At 44.1% G+C, this 17,794-nt stretch overlaps 1 protein-coding gene across 3 annotated transcripts in view; it reads right to left on the bottom strand.

Annotated features, from left to right (window-relative positions):
- PTPRA (protein tyrosine phosphatase receptor type A) overlaps positions 1–14,034 on the bottom strand; it is a 185,280-nt gene extending 171,246 nt beyond the window's left edge. For 2 of the 3 annotated variants that reach the window (XM_060122319.1, XM_060122322.1), the window contains exon 1: positions 13,772–14,034. The gene's annotated coding sequence lies outside the window, so the exon portion shown is untranslated. The remainder of the gene's footprint in view (positions 1–13,771) is intronic. The other variant, XM_060122321.1, reaches the window with a different exon arrangement.
- Positions 14,035–17,794: the final 3,760 nt, after the last annotated feature.

Raw genomic sequence — 17,794 nt, 5'->3', positions numbered from 1 at the left:
TATGCTTCCAGGAACAATGCGTAGGATGAAACACAAGAGGGCTAAGGATGTACTCTTTGGTAAGTCAAAGAGTGGTCACCGAAGAGAGGCCTAAGGGAACTGAGGAGTGGCCAGAAAGGTAGAGAAAAACCAAGAAAGTGTGTCACAGAACTCCGGGGAAGATGGTTCAGGAAGCAAATGTTGTACGGTTTATCCCATTTACTCAATTCTTCTCCCTCTCTCTTCCCTCTCCCATCCTTGCCACATTTTCCCCCATTGAAACCCCAGGAAGATAAAAGTTACTCTGTGATCAATTATGCAGCTACACTGTATCCTGACCAACTACTACAGAGGAAAAACAAAATCAAGGTCATTATAATATTTCCTAACATTTACTGAAAGTTTACTACATGCTAAGAACTCTGCTAAGCACTTGGGGTGAACGATCTAATCCTTAAAACAAACATGCAGTAAAAGAGTACTACTGTTGAACCCATTTATTAGGTGAGGAAACAGTCTCAGAAGGGTTAAGTATTAATACTTTGTCCATGTTCACAAAGCATGGCAGGTATGGGATATGAACTCTAGTCACTTCCAACTCCCCAAATTAAAATAACTATAAAGCCTGACAAGGAAAATATGAAAGAAATACAAAATCCAATCTGGGGACTTTCCTGGCAGTCCAGCGGTTAAGACTCCATGCTTCCAGTGCAGGCAGTATGGGTTGAATCCCTGGTCGGGGAACTACGATTTCCACATGCCATGCAACGTGGCCAGGGGGCGGAGGGGGGAGGAACTAATCTGATTCAAGGACTGGCAGTGTTTGACAGAGTGACAGTATAAATGTATTTTAAATATCTAAGAAAATTTAATTCACTAACAAAGGGGTATGAAGGAATTTAATCAGTTAAGCTTGAATTAACATTAATTAAAGAGCAAGTGAAAGTTACTGTTCTTATTTCTATGTATAAATTACAATGCTTACAAGTACAATAACAAGACTAAAGAAAAACTAGGTTTTTAAATTTGCCACTTAAATAAATTGAACATTAATTTGAAACCCAAGTAATTTTTAGTCCTTTTCATGAACAAAAGCCCCACTCAGACATTACAAAACACACATAACTGAACTGCTCTGTTAACCACTACTTGCTCTACAACAGCATTCTTCAAAGTAGAACTTCTGAAAGCTAAGTGCAAGTGAATAAGCAGGAAATGTTAGTTGAAATGTCAAACTTAAGTAACTCTCACAGTATACGGGCATGACACTTTCTGGAAGGTTTCACAAGTACTGTTCATAGTGCCTAGGGATGCCTCTGAGAAGGGGAACTTGGAAGATGAGGGAGAGAGAATTACCTTTTACGTATATTTTTAGTACTAACATTTGAATATTTTAACATGTACATGTATCATTCAAATGCATACATGATTTTAAATGAAGCAAATTTAAAAATATACACACTGGGGCTTCCCTGGTGGCGCAGTGGTTGAGAGACCGCCTGCCGATGCAGGGGACACGGGTTCATGCCCTGGTCCGGGAAGATCCCACATGCCGAAGAGCGGCTAGGCCCGTGAGCCGTGGCCGCTGCACCTGCGCGTCCAGAGCCTGTGCTCCACAACGGGAGAGGCCACAACAGTGAGAGGCCCACGTACCACAAAAAAAAAAAATTTTTTAAATAAAAAATAAAATAAAAATATACACATTGATTAAAAAACATAAAGCCATTATTTTTTCCATTTTCTAAAAAGATGCTTTCTCAAATTTACCTTCTCCTTCCCACCACAGTCAGCCACTATTGAGAATCACTGCCTCAGAGCTTCACAACTGCTACCAACAGCACTATTGCTAACTGGGTATGAACTATAGGAAGAAAAAGGATCTTCTATCACTTCCACCAACTAGTAGCAAGATCCTGGGCCAGGCTAACTCCCCAGAATGGAGAAACAGAGAAACACCAGTTGGAAGTCACTGTATATTCAGCCCCTGTTAACAAAGCAAGCAGGTCCAGGTGGGAAGCAAGGTGCGCTGGAGAGCAGTGGTCTCACAGACAGCAGCAGAAGCACTGATTCAGGAACTGGCCGCATTCCTTGAAAGGTGGGTAAAGCATTCAAATCAATTGAGGCATGGAAAGGGGCACCAGAACAGAAGCATTCCTGTGAAAGCTCTCCCCCACACTTCCCCACCTTTCCTTTTCGAGGAACACTGGAAGTCCTGGAACTATTCCATATACTGATGTACTGCTGATACACCAAATGGAAGACATTCTCTTTATTAATGGGGTATTACTAATGCGTTTATAATACTGCATTAAGCCACCTGTCAATCAGTGTTTGAAAACTAATTGATGGTTATTTGTCAATCAATATTTGAGAACTCTTGAACAATTTATAGCAGCCGGGTTTTAACTTCTCCCCACACACAAAAGCTCAGTTCACTTTCAAAAAGCCAAAAATGTGGAACCCTACTAATGCTTCTACTGCTTAAATCATGCTTATCCATAAATCTCCATTCCCCTATGCCTAGCCAGTCCAGAACACCATCAACCCTGGCCAAATATGCTCTAACAATCATGAAACTAGTCTCTATGCTCTGTCCAGTTCATTCTCCACAGTAATGACAATCAAATTTTTTGACTGCACACCAGTCAATCAATCAACACGCACATCCCCAACATGTGTTCACCAATAAATATGATAAAGATACTAATATATATAAATACTACAAAAAACAGTCATTCATTTCCAAATGTAATAATGATTGTAATAATGGTTTTTATATGGGAAAATATAAAAACCATTACTGCTATCACTAAGATGTTAATATCAACCTTGTTTTAAAAATATTTAGTGTGATCCATATGATCAAATATTTATTATGCTTGAAAAATCTCATTTTAATACTTTGTGACAAAGCAATCTGAAAGCCTGGTTTCAAATCAATACTTGGTTTTAATGGTTATCATAGTCCAAAAGAAATATGGGTCCAAAAGGAAGAAGCACTACGGTTGTGCTTACTAAAGAGTGGTATTTCTTTTTCCAACCCCATCCAATTATACAAACATTTCCCTTCAAATTTGGCTAGCAAATGTCTATCTTCCCTTGAAAAGGAAACGACTCTTGAAATTACTCTTGAAAACTAGTCAGAAGATTTTACTTTTTAAATTTCTAACAAATGGATGTGAAACCCACTAAAACTAAGAGCAAGAGTAACTCTATAATAAACCCTTATATACCTATTATCCAGCTTCAATGATTATCAGTAATGGTAAATAACCTACAACCCTCAGACACAATGAATTATCTTAGAGCAAATTCCAGACATCCTATCATCTCATCCATAAATACTTCAGTACATATCTCCAAGGGAAAAGAGTTTTTTCTTTTAATATAACTATACTATTATCATATCTTTAAAAACTTAAAACAATAGTTTAAAAATCATTTAATATATTAAGTGGTATTCAAATTACTCCCAATTGTCTCATAAATACCTTTTTACAGTTAAATTGTATGACACAGGATCTAATCAAGGTCTACACATTACATTTAGTTAATATGTCTCAAGTCTTTTCTAACCTGTAATAGTTTCTCCACTTTTTTTCTTGCCATTTATTTGAAGTAACTGGGTTCATTTGTCCTACTGGATTTCTCACATTCTGAATTTTCTAATTACATTCTATAAGCTGATTGTTAGATCTAGATGCTTAATTAGAGTCAGGTTTGATTTGATTTTGGTAGGGAAAGACTATTTCATGAATAGTCTTTATAGTCTTTATATTTAATAGTCTTTAATAGTCTTTATAGTCTTATATTTTTCCTATTGTACCACATGAGAGGAACATAAAGTTTGGTTGTACCCATTTGAGAGATGTTATGACTGATTAGAAGATTGTCATTCTGATTCTTCTATTATAAAGTTCCCTACTGGTTTTAATTGCAACTGATGATCAATGTCTAGGTCTTTTATTTCATTAGATCATCTGGAAATTTTTTTAGAAATACATTTGGAGATGTTTATCAGGTAAGAAATTTATGCTTCCAAGTTTTTCATGTGTAAAAATATGAGAGTTTCTATAGATGCAACAAAATCACAATGAGCCCATGAGTCACTGGGGAAATGCAAATCAAAACTACAATGAACTATCACTTCATACCACTAAGATAGCTACAGTCAAAAAGACAGCATAACAGGGGACTTCCCTGGTGGCACAGGGGTTAAGAATCCTCCTGCCAATGCAGGGGACACAGGTTCAAGCCCTGGTCCAGGAAGATCCCACATGCCGCGGAGCAACTAAGCCTGTGAGCCACAACTACTGAGTCTGCGCTCTAGAGCCCGCGAGCCACAACTACTGAGCCCACATGCCGCAACTACTGAAGCCCGCGTGCCTAGAGCCCGTGCTCCACAACAAGAGAAGCCACCGCAGTGAGAAGCCCGCGCGCCGCAAGGAAGAGTAGCCCCCGGTCGCTGCAACTAGAGAAAGCCCGCACACAGCAAAGAAGACCCAATGTAGCCAAAAATAAATACATAAAATAAATTAAAAAAAAAAAAGACAGCATAAATATTGGTGAGGATGTGAAGAAACTGGAACCCTTGTGCATTGCTGCTGGGAATGTAAAATGGCACAGGTGCTTTACAAAACAGTTTGGCAATTCCTCTAAAGTTAAACAGACCCATTTAACCCAGCAATTCCACTCTATATCCAAGAGAAATGAAAACGTATGCCCGCACATGTACTTGTGCATGAATGCTCACAGCAGCATTAATCGTAATAGCCAAAAAGTGGAAACAACTCAAAAATTCACTAACTGATGAATAGATAAACAATATATCTAAACAATGGATTATTTATTCAGCTATAAAAAGGAATGAATGAATTCATGCTACAACATGAATGAACTCCCCAAAACATTATGCTAATTAAAAGAAATCAGTCAACAAAGGCCACATTTTATATGATTCCATTTATATAAAATGTCCAGAACAGGCAAATAGAAAGAGTAGGGGCTGCCAGAGGCTGGAGGGAGGGTGGAATGGGGAGTTAAGGTAATGGGTGCAGGGTTTCTCCTTGGTGTGATGAAAATGTTCTGAAATTAGATAATGGTGATGGTTGCACAACTCCACAAATACACTAAAAATCACTGATTGTACACCTTAAAAGGCTGAATTTTATAGTATGTAAATTATATCATGATAAAGCTTCTTTTTTAAATTACAAGGAAAATGTTATCCCATAGCATACTTGTAAGAAAAAAGACGTTACTTTCTCATTCACTGTTAAAATAACATCTTTACTTGAAGAGACAGATTAAGGATATTAACTTCTCAAATAATATTAGCTAGATAGCCATTTATCACAGAAAAAGTAGGCTTTTTTTTTTTGGTAGAAGTAAAATGTATAACATCAACAACTCCACCACAAGATAACCAACAAGATAACCTGCCTCAATAGTTCATGAAGAGGCAATGAACGCATTTCATTTTTCATTCAAGTGTATGTTCTGTTTACATTTAGACAATTATTCCATACAACATTGTTATGAAGGCAGTCATTTACTATTAAGAATGTTTTCTCCAGTAGCTCACAAAAGAAGTGATTTTTCTTGGATTTCTTTTAATAAAGAGAATCTAGCAAATACTAAGGCATGCTAGAAGCTTCTATACTTTTAAAACTATGTAACAAACCTCCAACACTGAAAAATTTATTCTAATATTGCTTGTTCAAATCTTCAGCAACATTTACTACATCTTACAAGAGTATCTGCAAACAAAATTTAGTCTTAGTTTCTTGATATATTATTTTCCATACACTATATCAACCTTTTTGTGGGTGCAGGCAGTGCGGACAGGAGAACCTGCCAATGGTATGTGCCTTTTGTTCATTTATAAGAACAGAAAACCTTGAAATAGATACTTTAATCATTAGGCTAGTAAAATTATGTACAGCATCTGATTGAATAGCCTATGTCTTTTTTTCTTTTCTTTTTGGCTGCACCCCATGGCTTGGGGGGATCTTAGTTCCCCCACTAGGGATTGAACCTGGGCCATGGCAGTGAAAGCGCTGAGTCCTAACCACTGGACTGCCAGGGAACTCCCCAGGCTATGGCTTTAAACATCATTGGGGGGAAAAAAAACATGCAGAGCTTCTCTTTATGCTCCAGATGCTTAGTTTTCAAATGTCTTGTTGTTAGTGATAGCCTCATATTTTACTATTTAATATCTAAGGTTCTATATAATCTTTTTTTTTTTTTTTTTTTTTTGCGGCACGTGGGCCTCTCACTGTTGTGGCCTCTCCCGTTGCGGAGCACAGGCTCCGGACGCGTAGGCTGAGCGTCCATGGCTCACGGGCCCAGCCGCTCCGCGGCATGTGGGATCTTCCCGGACCGGGGCACGAACCCGTGTCCCCTTCATCGGCAGGCGCACTCTCAACCACTGCGCCACCAGGGAAGCCCCAGGTTCTATATAATCTTAAAACAAGATTCCTATACTGACAGAGGATGTAAGTCTATGTTTCAAACAGAGTTATTGATACCTTCCAATGTAATACGAGCTGACTTATTTAATCTGACTTAATAGCTCACTGAGAGGGACTTCCCTGGTGGTCCAGTGGTTAAGACTCCAAGCTCCCAATGCAGGGAGCCCAGGTCTGATCCCTGGTCACAGAACTAGATCCCACATGCATGCTGCAAATAAGACTAGGTGCAGCCAAATAAATAAATAAATACTAAAAAAAAAAAAAAAAACTGCTCACCAGAACTTCATAATAGGAGCTAGACAAGGGTCAGCTCTGCCATTTTGTTTGTTTCCTTGTGCTTGCGTTATTAATATTTTCTTCAATCACTGGTTTCTTTGCAGGGATCTTTTTAAGCCACTTGTTCATTTTGTGAAGGTTAGTTTAATGAAAGCTGAATAATATAGACTGTTATCAATATGTTGCAATACACTGAAAGCAAATGTATATATACAGGGATTTCCCTGCTGGTCCAGTGGCTAAGACTCTGCGCTCCCAATGCAGGGGGCCTGGTTCGATCCCTGGTAGATCCCACATTCTGCAACTAAGAGTTCACATGCCACAACTAAAGATCCCACATGCCACAACAAAGATCTCTTGTGCCACAACTAAGACCCAGGTCAGACAAATAAACAAATAAATTTAAAAAAAATTTTAAATATATATACAAAATGTATATATACAGCTCTGCTTGCTTACTGCAGGACTCCCCTCTTACTTCTGGACACCCAAACACTGTTTGACCTACAGACCCAAGAAGATGCCAGTGACAGTCCCTAAATGTAACGTTTTATCATTTTTTAGATAAAAACAATAAAAAGTTCAGCATCCCAGCATCTTATCCACCTCACTTGGAAAACTACTGCTCTGGATTGCAGCCACAGTGAACTTTTCACAACTGCAAATCAGATCAGTTCACTCCTCTTTTAAATCCTTCAATGGCTTAGCCCTGCCTTCACGATAAAGTCCAAAATCCTTACGTGGTGTATAGGGCCCTCAACTCTGGCCCCTGCTTCTCTCTAGTCCAGTGGTTCTCAACCCTGGCTGCATATTAGAATCACCTAGGGAATTAAAACATACATATACATATATATATATACGTAAGGTACCAATTCCTTCCTAGCTCAGGGTCTCTGTGTTGTTTAAACTGCAAGCATTGTTGAACTTCTCTGGTGCTCCCAAGACATCTTATTCTTCCCCTTTGATCACATTTATAATTACCATCAGGTGATTAATGTCTGCCTTCTGCATTAGCCCATAAGGACAGACATCACAACCAAGTTACTGGAGTATCCAGTTATCTGGAGTATCCCTAACTACCAGCACAATGTCTGGTATTTTCTACTGAACAGCACCCAGTTTTCTATTTCATACCAGTATGATCTTATCCTAAATTTCCAAAATATTTCTGGCCTATCAACCATGTCTTTCTTCATAAAAGAGTTGACTTTAGCTACATAACACTTGGATATGATATAACACAGCACCGTACTTCATTCAAAATCTAAATGAGCTACTAAAACTCATTTAGTAGCTCATTTCGATTTTTTCTAAAGTTTTTCTAAAGAAATGTAAATTAAACCTAACTCAAAGTACTATTACACTTCTTTTAAATTAACAAAATCGAATATTAGGTTTTTTTAAATTTATTTTACTTTCGGCTGCGTTGGGTCTTCGTTGCTGCGTGTGGGCTTTCTCTAGTTGCAGCAAGCGGAGGCTACTCTTCATTACAGTGCACAGGCTTCTCACTGCGGTGGCTTCTCTTGTTGCGGAGCATGGGCTCTAGGCGCGCAGGCTTCAGTAGTTGTGGCACACGGCTCTCAGTAGTTATGGTGCACGGGCTTAGTTGCTCCACAGCATGTGGGATCTTCCCGGACCAGGGCTCGAACCCGTGTCCCCTGCATTGGCAGGCAGACTCTTAACAACTGCGCCACCAGGGAAGCCCAAATACTAAGTTTTGTTTGTAACAGCATTGGCTGTATTGTCAGGAAATAGGGCCACAAAAATTGCTGATGATGTTGTAAACTAGTTCAACCTTTCTAGAGAGCAATTCGGCACTGAAACCATATTCTGATGCAGTGAACCCATTTTAGGGGTAAGAGTGCAAGAAAATAATCCAAAATAAGTATTTGAACAAGGGTGCTCAGAAGTACCATTTATAATAGTAAAAAGGAGAGAGAAAAGGAAAATAAAAAACGATCGCACAAACTACAGCTATCAATGCATAGAATACTATTCTGTGATTTAAAATAATAAACAAAATGAGTAAATATAAAATATTTGATGTTATTCAAGAAAACAAAAATCATATGCTGTATTTACTTTACTCGCCATGTACATATAAAAGGTTTTAACTATAAAAAAAACTATGCCTATACACTGACACAAATGGATATGAATTTAAAGTAAATACAATTTCACATTTAATGGATTCTCTTTTCCACAGAGAATATATTAAAACAAATTTTAACACTGGGTTATTTGAGGGTTTGTTGCTCAATTGTATTGTTACGTGTTATATTATTGCTATTTTTGTTGTACTCAGACTCACTAAAAAAATTTCTTCAAATTTGTCATTTGGGAACATATTAGTTATTACATTAGAAGTAAAAAGACAAGATTGTATATTTGGCCAGATTCCTGCTTATAACTTAAGCTTCACCTGCACCTCATTTTTCCCACATGAAGGTGGAGAAAAACAATGCAACAATGTTTACAAACTGACTCTGAGAACCTCCAATGAAAGATGCTGGGCAAATACAAATATCAGAGCTGCTTAAAAAAATCACCACCACCCAGTGTTTTGCACAAGTCACTTTATCCTTCTGAGACTCAATGTCTCCTTCTGCAGATAGAAAGAAATAGGCTAGAATCACATGAGGGGAGGAGGTTAGGTGAGGGAAAAGCACCTGAAAAAGCAGTCTATCTGAAAAAGCATCCCAGGCTACCCTGATAAATACTCTGATGAAGATCTGTTTGAGGTCCATTCACATTTTTGCAAAGAGGATAAGTTAGTACAACCCCCTCCAAGGGGTGGTAATTTGGCTACATGTCTACAAATTTAAAATGCACACGTATCCTTTGACCCAGTAATTCCACTTCTAAAAATATACAATTCAGGGGCTTCCCAGGTGGCGCAGTGGTTGAGAATCTGCCTGCTAATGCAGGGGACACGGGTTCGAGCCCTGGTCTGGGAGGATCCCACATGCCACGGAGCAACTAGGCCCGTGAGCCACAACTACTGAGCCTGCGCGTCTGGAGCCTGTGCTCCGCAACAAGAGAGGCTGCGATAGTGAGAGGCCCGCGCACCGCGATGAAGAGTGGCCCCCGCTTGCCACAACTAGAGAAAGCCCTCGCACAGAAACAAAGACCCAACACAGCCAAAAATAAATAAATAAAAAATATACAATTCAGGTAATTTTACACATGAGCTCTTAACAAAGTATGTAGAAGGATATTCATTATAATGTTGTAATAGAAAAACCTGGAAACAACTTAAATGTTGTTTGATCCAAAAACTAGTTACAAATAATAGTGCAGCCAAACAATGAAATAAATAAAAGAATATCAATAAAATAAAAAGAATAAATAGCTCTATATGTACTAACATATAATGATTTCCTAAGTTAAGTAATGATTTTCCTACGTTAAGTAAAAAAGAGCAAGATATGGGAATTCCCTGGCAGTCCAGTGGCAAGGACTCCGTGCTTTCACTGCAGAGGGCCCAGGTTTGATTCCTGGTCAGGGAACTAAGATCCTACAAGCCAAGCCGAGCAGCAGTGAAAAAAAAGAAGAGCAAGATGTGACTGGTATGTACCATGGGGTAGGAGTACGGATAGGCAGATACATGTTTATACAGGAATAGTGTCTATGTAAAGCCACAGAAACTGGAAACTTCAACCATCTCTGGGGAGGTCAGGGTAGAAGGGAGGCATTTCTCTATACATACGCTTTCATACTGCTGGAATTTTTTCTCATAAGTATGACCTGTGCCCAAAACTCAGCAATATTCTCTTTAGGCCTCACTCTGGGTCTAAGAGGCTATGATTCTGCCTCTGTGAAGCCTCACCATTACCTCCTAAATTGGAAGGGTATTAACATCTGGCCCCATACTGCCCCTGAATGACCTTTCAAAAGCCTGGTGTGCCCAAGTCCCTGACCTCCTTTATCTTTTAGTTTTTTAATTTATTTTATTTTGTTTATTTTTATTTTTGGCTGCCTTGGATCTTTGTTGCTGTGTGCGGGATTTCTCTAGTTGCGGCGAGTGGGGGCTACTCTTCGTTGTGGTATGCGGGCTTCTCATTGCAGTGGCTTCTCTTGCTGTGGAGCACGGGCTCTAGGTGCGCCAACTTCAGTAGTTGCGGCACACAGGCTCAGTAGTTGTGGCTCGTAGGCTGTAGAGCACAGGCTCAGCGGTTTTGGTGCACGGGCTTAGGTGCTCCGCGGCACGTGGGATCTTCCCGGACCAGGGCTCGAGCCCGTATCCCCTGCATTGGCAGGCGGATTCTTAACCACTGCACCACCAGGGAAGTACCCCTGACCTCCTTTAAAATCCCCCTTTAAAGTCTCCACTGCCCAAACTCTAACACAGCACTTACAGCCCTTCAAGCCAACCTAATCTCATCTCCCACCCTTCTTCCCTCTACCCTATCCAACTACGTTTAACCTCTCCCTGCTCCCCAAGGACAATGGGTTCCTTCCACCTCCAAGCCTGCCTGTGCTGCTCCTTCTTTCCTGTATCCTGTCCACCATACATAAACTCCTATCTATCCTTCATGACCCAAAGGCTCCCTTCCAGTCAAGTTTTCTCAGACCACCCAGGGAGGGAATGCTGTCTATACAGCCAGGCAGATACTCTGGAACTAGACTGCCAAGATTCAAATCCTGAGTATTCCCTCATCTGCACACTGTATGGGCTCAGTTTCCACCCTTGTCTAGTAAGAATCAGCCACCACATGATGGTAGAAAGAATTATATAAGATAATTCGTGGAAAGCATTTATTACCTAGCCTGACACAAGGCAAATAAAAGGTATTATTACACTCTCATAGTACCTGTGATATAAGTATTTGTATCCACTTGTCCTGCATTAAGCTGTGAGCCCCTCAAAGGTAAAGATGTGACTTCCTCACTTTTATTCTGTATGCCAAGCACTTCACCTGGCAAACAGAATACATGTGAACGTACTTCAGTCAGAGGACTGGCTTTTCTGGTTTCTGAATTTCACCTAGGTGGTAAATTAGTGTCTAAAAGGTACCCAGTGAACAGCCTCCTAGATTGTACCCTGCCTTACAGTACGCACATAGTCAGGCCACTTCAGGCAGGCAGAGGTGAAAAAGAGATGGTGGGGCTTTTAGCCTTTCAGAGACAGTCAAGCAGACTGAAGGCCAGTGGCATATGAGACCGGCCAGCTTCTGCCTGTTGATTACTTATGGGGGCTGGATGGGATGGACATGAAGAGATGGGGAATCAAGATACTAAAAGTCATAGGTGTGCACACCAAGCAGGAAACACTCAGGAAAGATTCTCTCAGGGGACTTCCCTGGTGGTGCAGTGGTTAAGAATCCGCCTGCCAATACAGGGGACACAGTTTCGATCCCTGGTCCGGGAACATCCCACATGCCACGGAGCAACTAAGCCCGTGCGCCACAACTACTGAGCTTGCGCTCTAGAGCCCGCGAGCCACAACTGCTGAGCCCGTATGCCGCAACTACTGAAGCCCATGCACTCTAGGGCCCATGCTCCACAACAAGAAGGCACGGCAATGAGAAGCTCGTGCACCACAACAAAGAGTAGCCCCACCTGCTGCAACTAGAGAAAGCCCACGCACAGCAACGAAGACCCAACGCAGCCAAAAAAATAAAAGATTCCACTGAATTAAAAAAAAAAAAAGATTTTCTCAGGAAGTGGGTACCTGGAAGTAAACATAAGTGGAAGAGATGGGACAGGACCTGTAAGACAATCGGGAGGAAGAAACCTCTCAATATGGAAGATGAACAGTTGAACAAGGCACAGCTCCTGCCCTCATCAAGCTTCTCAAATGAGAAGGGCTTTAAAGGAAGAGGTGGAGGTTGGCAGGTAAAGGTGGGGAGGAAAGAGGATCACACAAGCAAAAAAAGAGGCAGTCAAGCAATTCTGATTGGCCAGAGAGGGGGATGAAAGGAAGGAGAATTGAAGGATTCAGCTAAAAGTAAAAGAGTAAGTTGAAGCAAGACTGTCAAGTGCCCTGTAGGACCTGTTAAGGCATTTTGGGCTTCATTCACCCTATGGGAAAAGGAAAGCGAGGGAGTTTTAAGTAAACAAGTGACAGCATCAGATCTGTGTTTTGTAAAGGAGTGGCCAGGCAGGAAGATGTTCACCCATCTTCCACCACCAGTCCTCTCCTTGCCCACCATCTTCTGGTTCTAGAGCTGCCTTAATGGCAAGCAGGTGGCAAGAGAAGAGATCTTTCAGGAGATGTGACTGGTTCTAGAGCAGGGATCCCTACCCTGGGCAAAGGCTTCTGAAGGCATTCACCCTCCTAGAGAGGTCTTAAACATTCCTATTTTCCTGTCTTACAAACATCATTCACTGACCTCAAAAAAAAAACAAACAAACCCTCAACATTAGGCTCAGCTCTGCCATTATTATTTTTATCTTCAGGAAATACAATTAGGAACTAATTTTTCAAAAAACGGTATTCTTTGTGTTATTCACCAAAAGCAAAAAAAAAAAAAAAGGAAGAGACCTGCATTCCCAATTGGCTCATTTTAAATTCTGGGCAGCTCTGAGCCCCTGCTTCCCTTCCTAAGCGGCCTCAACTGTAGGGAGTGGACGGTAAAGAGAGGGGCCCGGGGAAGAAAAGTTGGTCACCGTAAGAGCAAATTTTCTCGTGCCAGGAGTTTTCCTCTTTCTTCCCATTAAATGGACCTGAGCAAATTCTGTTCTCGCTGTCCAAATTTCTTCTTTCAGAATGAACTATGGCAGCGCCCCCGCCCGACCCCAGGAGGACACACGCAAAGTTCCTGGGCAGTAGAGAGGGGTCGGCGCCCGGGCCGGCGCGTTTCCGGGGACACCCCCCACCCCACCCCACCCACACAGACGGACAGCGTTTCCGGGGACACCCCCCACCACACACACACACACACAGACAGCGCAAGGATGTGGGATCCCTGGAAAGCCGGATGGATCCGGCCCGGAAAAGAGGGATTTGGGATCGGGCCGGGGACCCCTCCCACCCGCTCCCGGGAGCCGCCCCCCCACCTCCGGAGCCCGCCTGGGCGGCGGCAGCCGCGAACACTCACCGAGTCCGGCGTTGGGCGGGACCGCTGGGGACGAGGACGGCGGCTCCGCCTCTGTGCCGCGGCGGCGTCTCGGCCCGCCACACGCCCTCAGGGCCGCCGCCCGGCCCACGGCTCGGAGCCCCGCGGCGGCGGCGGCGGCCTCGCCTCCATGGCGAGGGGAAGCGGCTGAGGGGCAGCGGCTGAGGGGCTACCGGGCGGGTGGCGGTGATGGCGGCGGCAGCCTCGGGTCCGAGCTGGAACGCGCGCGCGCGTCTCTGTCAGCGCCGCACTCGCCGCAGCCTCGCTCCCGACCCGGCCTTGGCTGTAAAGAGCCTCCTCATTGGTGGTTCAGAGACGGGCGCTGGTTGGCCCAGACAGAACGGGCGTCTCCTGGCCCTCCTGGGTCCCGCCCTTGCGCGCCTCCGAGCGCTCTCTCGCCTGCCAGCCTGGGGCGTAAGGCCGGGTCTCACTGTCACCGTCTCACTGATGGCCTGAGAGATGTGCACCCCAAGGCAGCGCACATGGACCCTGGGAGCACCGGCCGACCGTGCACCAACACCGTCCGCCTCTCTACTGTCCCACCTCCCTGGATGTGGGCCTTCTTCCCAGTTTACAGATGCGGAAACTGAGGCCAAACACAAGTTACACCAATGTCTAGCGATCAGGGCGGCCTGGAACTCAAAAATCGTCTTTCCACTCCTGTCTCCAAACGGGTTCCCTCGAACTCCCCCCTCCCTTTTTCTAATTGGTGCAAGGTATTTAAAGGACGGAGGCTCTCAGTGGGGAGGGAGAGGAACCTGCAAAACCGCTAGAAGAGGCCTAGCACCGTGGCTGTGGTCTTCCATCAAGTCAACCTACCCATCCCCACTCGAGCCCCAGCGAAATCTCCCCAGCTTTCCAGATGCGCATATCCGGGCCTGGCTTGCACCGAGCCGGGTAGAAACACGACACACGGTGCTCTGCGGTGGGGGTGTTTGCGATAGGCCTGGCGGGGAAGGGGAGGTTCAAAGCGCCGAAAGGACCGGGAGATGCGTCTCCCCCTGAGGCCAGGGACCGGGGACCGGGTGGGAGGTGCGGAACTCCTCCCCAGCTCACCCCGCCGCACGTGGCCACCTCAAAGCCATCGGTTGGTATGCCCGGCAACAGCGGGTTCCCAGGCTGCAGGACTTCAGGAATCGCTGAAGGCCGATTACACAGTCGTGGTGGGTGCCGGGTGAGACACTCCTCAGGTTGTAGTCCCCACGCAGGGTCCCACGGACGCACCGGGACCCGCACAGGGGGAGTGGCGGGGAGTCTGTAGGCTGGAGAAAGATTGTCCAGCAGTGTGCAAGCGGAGCTTGCTGGGAGACCCTTCATTCCTGACCCGCAGCCTGAGCTGCCTGGAGTTGGCGGTGGCGAGCCTCCCTCTCCCGTCCGTGGCCCGGAAGACAGTCCCACGTTCAACGCGCCCCATGGGAAGGGTCTGTGGCTGGTTGCAATCCATTTGCATGGCGGGGACATTTAGGCGAAGGAGCAGAAGCCCACATCAGTGACCACCTCCACTCCCCACTACCGCCTGCAGTTGGGGCGTCAATTTGGAACTCTATGCACCCCGCTGCCCCGATTTGTGGAATAAGCGTGTGCTGACCAGAGCCACGGACTGGGAATACCGGGTGCGGCGGGCGTCCTTCGGGGCATCCCCTCCCCAGCAGGGAAGTTCCTCCCTGAGTAGGAATTGTGTCTCCCACTCCCTCTCAGCAGGGCTGGCCCAAAAGTGTTGTGAAATGACCTAATCCTAGACGCCTCTGCCCGACAGACACTCCAGCCCAAAGACCCAGAGGCCACACACCCAGTCTCCTGTTAGAGCCCCAAGGGCGGCGAATGAGGGCAGGTCCTTATATATACCAACCACTTAGTTACCCAGAAAGTAGAAAAACTCCCTCTATCCACACACTGAACTGCCAAGGTGAAAAAGCCTGAACTCAAGGGTTTGGAAACCCTGAAAAATAATGACTGTGAGTGCTGGAGATACCTGGGTAGCTAGGATAGCAGTAGGCTAGAATTAATCTCCACCAGGCTTGCCCTACCTACATCTGACCTACACTACTATTTCTTAGTATGTTTCTTTTGGTTTATTTTTTTATTTATAGTTTTACTTATACTACCATAAAAGGGTTTCCCATGCTACTTATATTTCCTAACCTACATTAATATAAATATATATTAAAATAAAAAGCATTCATCCTTGAGGTCATCTGAAGGATCCCCACCAGATCTGACTACACTTGGGAAAATGCTGTGGTTGGGTGTGGTAGTCAGAGAGCCCTGGGGTTCAAGCCTTACCACTGGCTGCTTGACCCGAGTCTCCCTCTGCTACTCTTCCTGGAACCTCCCAAGGCTGTACCGAGAATTGCAGGCATGTGCAGTTTGGTAAGTAACCCATCCTCAGGAAATGCAGTTCCTTCTCTCCATGAGACAGCTGCATTGGGGTCAGAGCATTTGTGGTGTGTGTGCAGGGGTGACAGGACCTCACACCAAGGAGAGACAGGGCCTTGCATATTCCATCCTGGGGACCCTGAGAAGGAAATTTCAGTTTGGCGACCACACAGACCCTATTTGCAGTGGGAGAGGACAGAGTCCCATCCTCAGCTGCCCACCTGTGGAGACCTGCCCAAACTCCCCATCCTACCTGATGCCCAGGGTGTCCACAGCTCCACCCATCACCACAGGGCAAAGGGCTATCTTCCAAGAGGAGAGGAGAGGAGAGGAAAGGAACTGAAAGAGGGTGGGGAGACAGTCTTCTGCTCCAGACCCTGCTTTAGTCCCAGCCCAAAGGAGCACACACCTAGCGGTAGGCACTTGTCAGCCACCCCACAGGTGCCCCAGAAGTCACAGGTTTCATGAGAGAAGGATTAGACTAGAAGGAGAAGTGGAGGGTGTGAGTAAAGGACTCCTGTTTCTTTAGGCAAGTCACTTCCCCTTTCAGGGCCTCCTTTCCCCATCTAGTAAATGGACCAATGAGTCATTTGTTCAACAAATACTTATTAAGTGCTGCCGACCATGAGCTGGACACAGCAGGGAATAAGACAGAAAAGGTCTCTGCTCTCAGGAACTTACAGTCTAGATGGGGAGACAGACAATAAACAAGTGAACAAAAAAATTTCCTAAATGCTCTAATGAAAATAAAGCAAGGCAGTATGATACGAAGTTGAAGTAAATGAGAGCCAAGTGACTTCCCAGGCCATTCACTGTTCTATTCCCAAGGGTCATTTGCCGGAGTTTTGTACCTAGAAGAAACTGCAGCCCCCTCACCCTGAGAAGATGGCTTATAGGAGCCTTTGCCCCAACTCTCACTCCAGGGATATCCATGGATATCCTAAACCAGAAGAAATGTTTCCAAATTCTCTGCCCCCAGGCCCAAAATCCTGGTCCAAGGCTCAATCCTAGTTCCTTCCATTGGCCACGATGACCCTACCTGTGACTGTAGGCCCAGGCCTGCTGTGCAAATCGCTCAGGGTAGAGAAGGCATTTTACACTAATTACAGTTGAGCAACCAAGGATTTGAAAAATAAATCTTAGTTGTTTTTTTTTAATTTTTTTGTGCAGCAAACTAGTTGTTTTTAATATATCACTATTTAGGGACTTCCCTGGCAGTCTAATGGTTAAGACTCCAGGCTTCCAATGCAGGGGTTGTGGGTTCGATCCCTGGTCAGGGAAGTAAGATCCCACATGCCACATGGCATGGTCAAAAATAAAATAAAATAAAATAAAATCACTGTAAGTGTATAAGTGAGTTTGTCAAAACTCAGCAAACGTACAATTAAAAGCTGAGCATTATATATATTTTGCCTGAAAAGAAAAAATTGCACACAAATAATGAACTCCGGTTAATGAAATGCATTCTTATTTAGAGGGAGGTACTATACCAATGACTGCAACTTACTTCGAAATGCATCAAAAATAAGATGGATTAATAAAATGGATAGAGGGATAGAGAGATGTATGCAAATTAAGCATAGTAAAATGTTAATGGTAGAATCCAGGTGGTGGGTATACAGGTGTTCA

Source organism: Lagenorhynchus albirostris, chromosome 15, assembly GCF_949774975.1.
Source record: "Lagenorhynchus albirostris chromosome 15, mLagAlb1.1, whole genome shotgun sequence".
Lineage (NCBI taxonomy): Eukaryota > Metazoa > Chordata > Mammalia > Artiodactyla > Delphinidae > Lagenorhynchus > Lagenorhynchus albirostris.
Note: the sequence above shows the minus strand (reverse complement) of the source record. Positions and strands in the feature narration are given on the sequence as shown.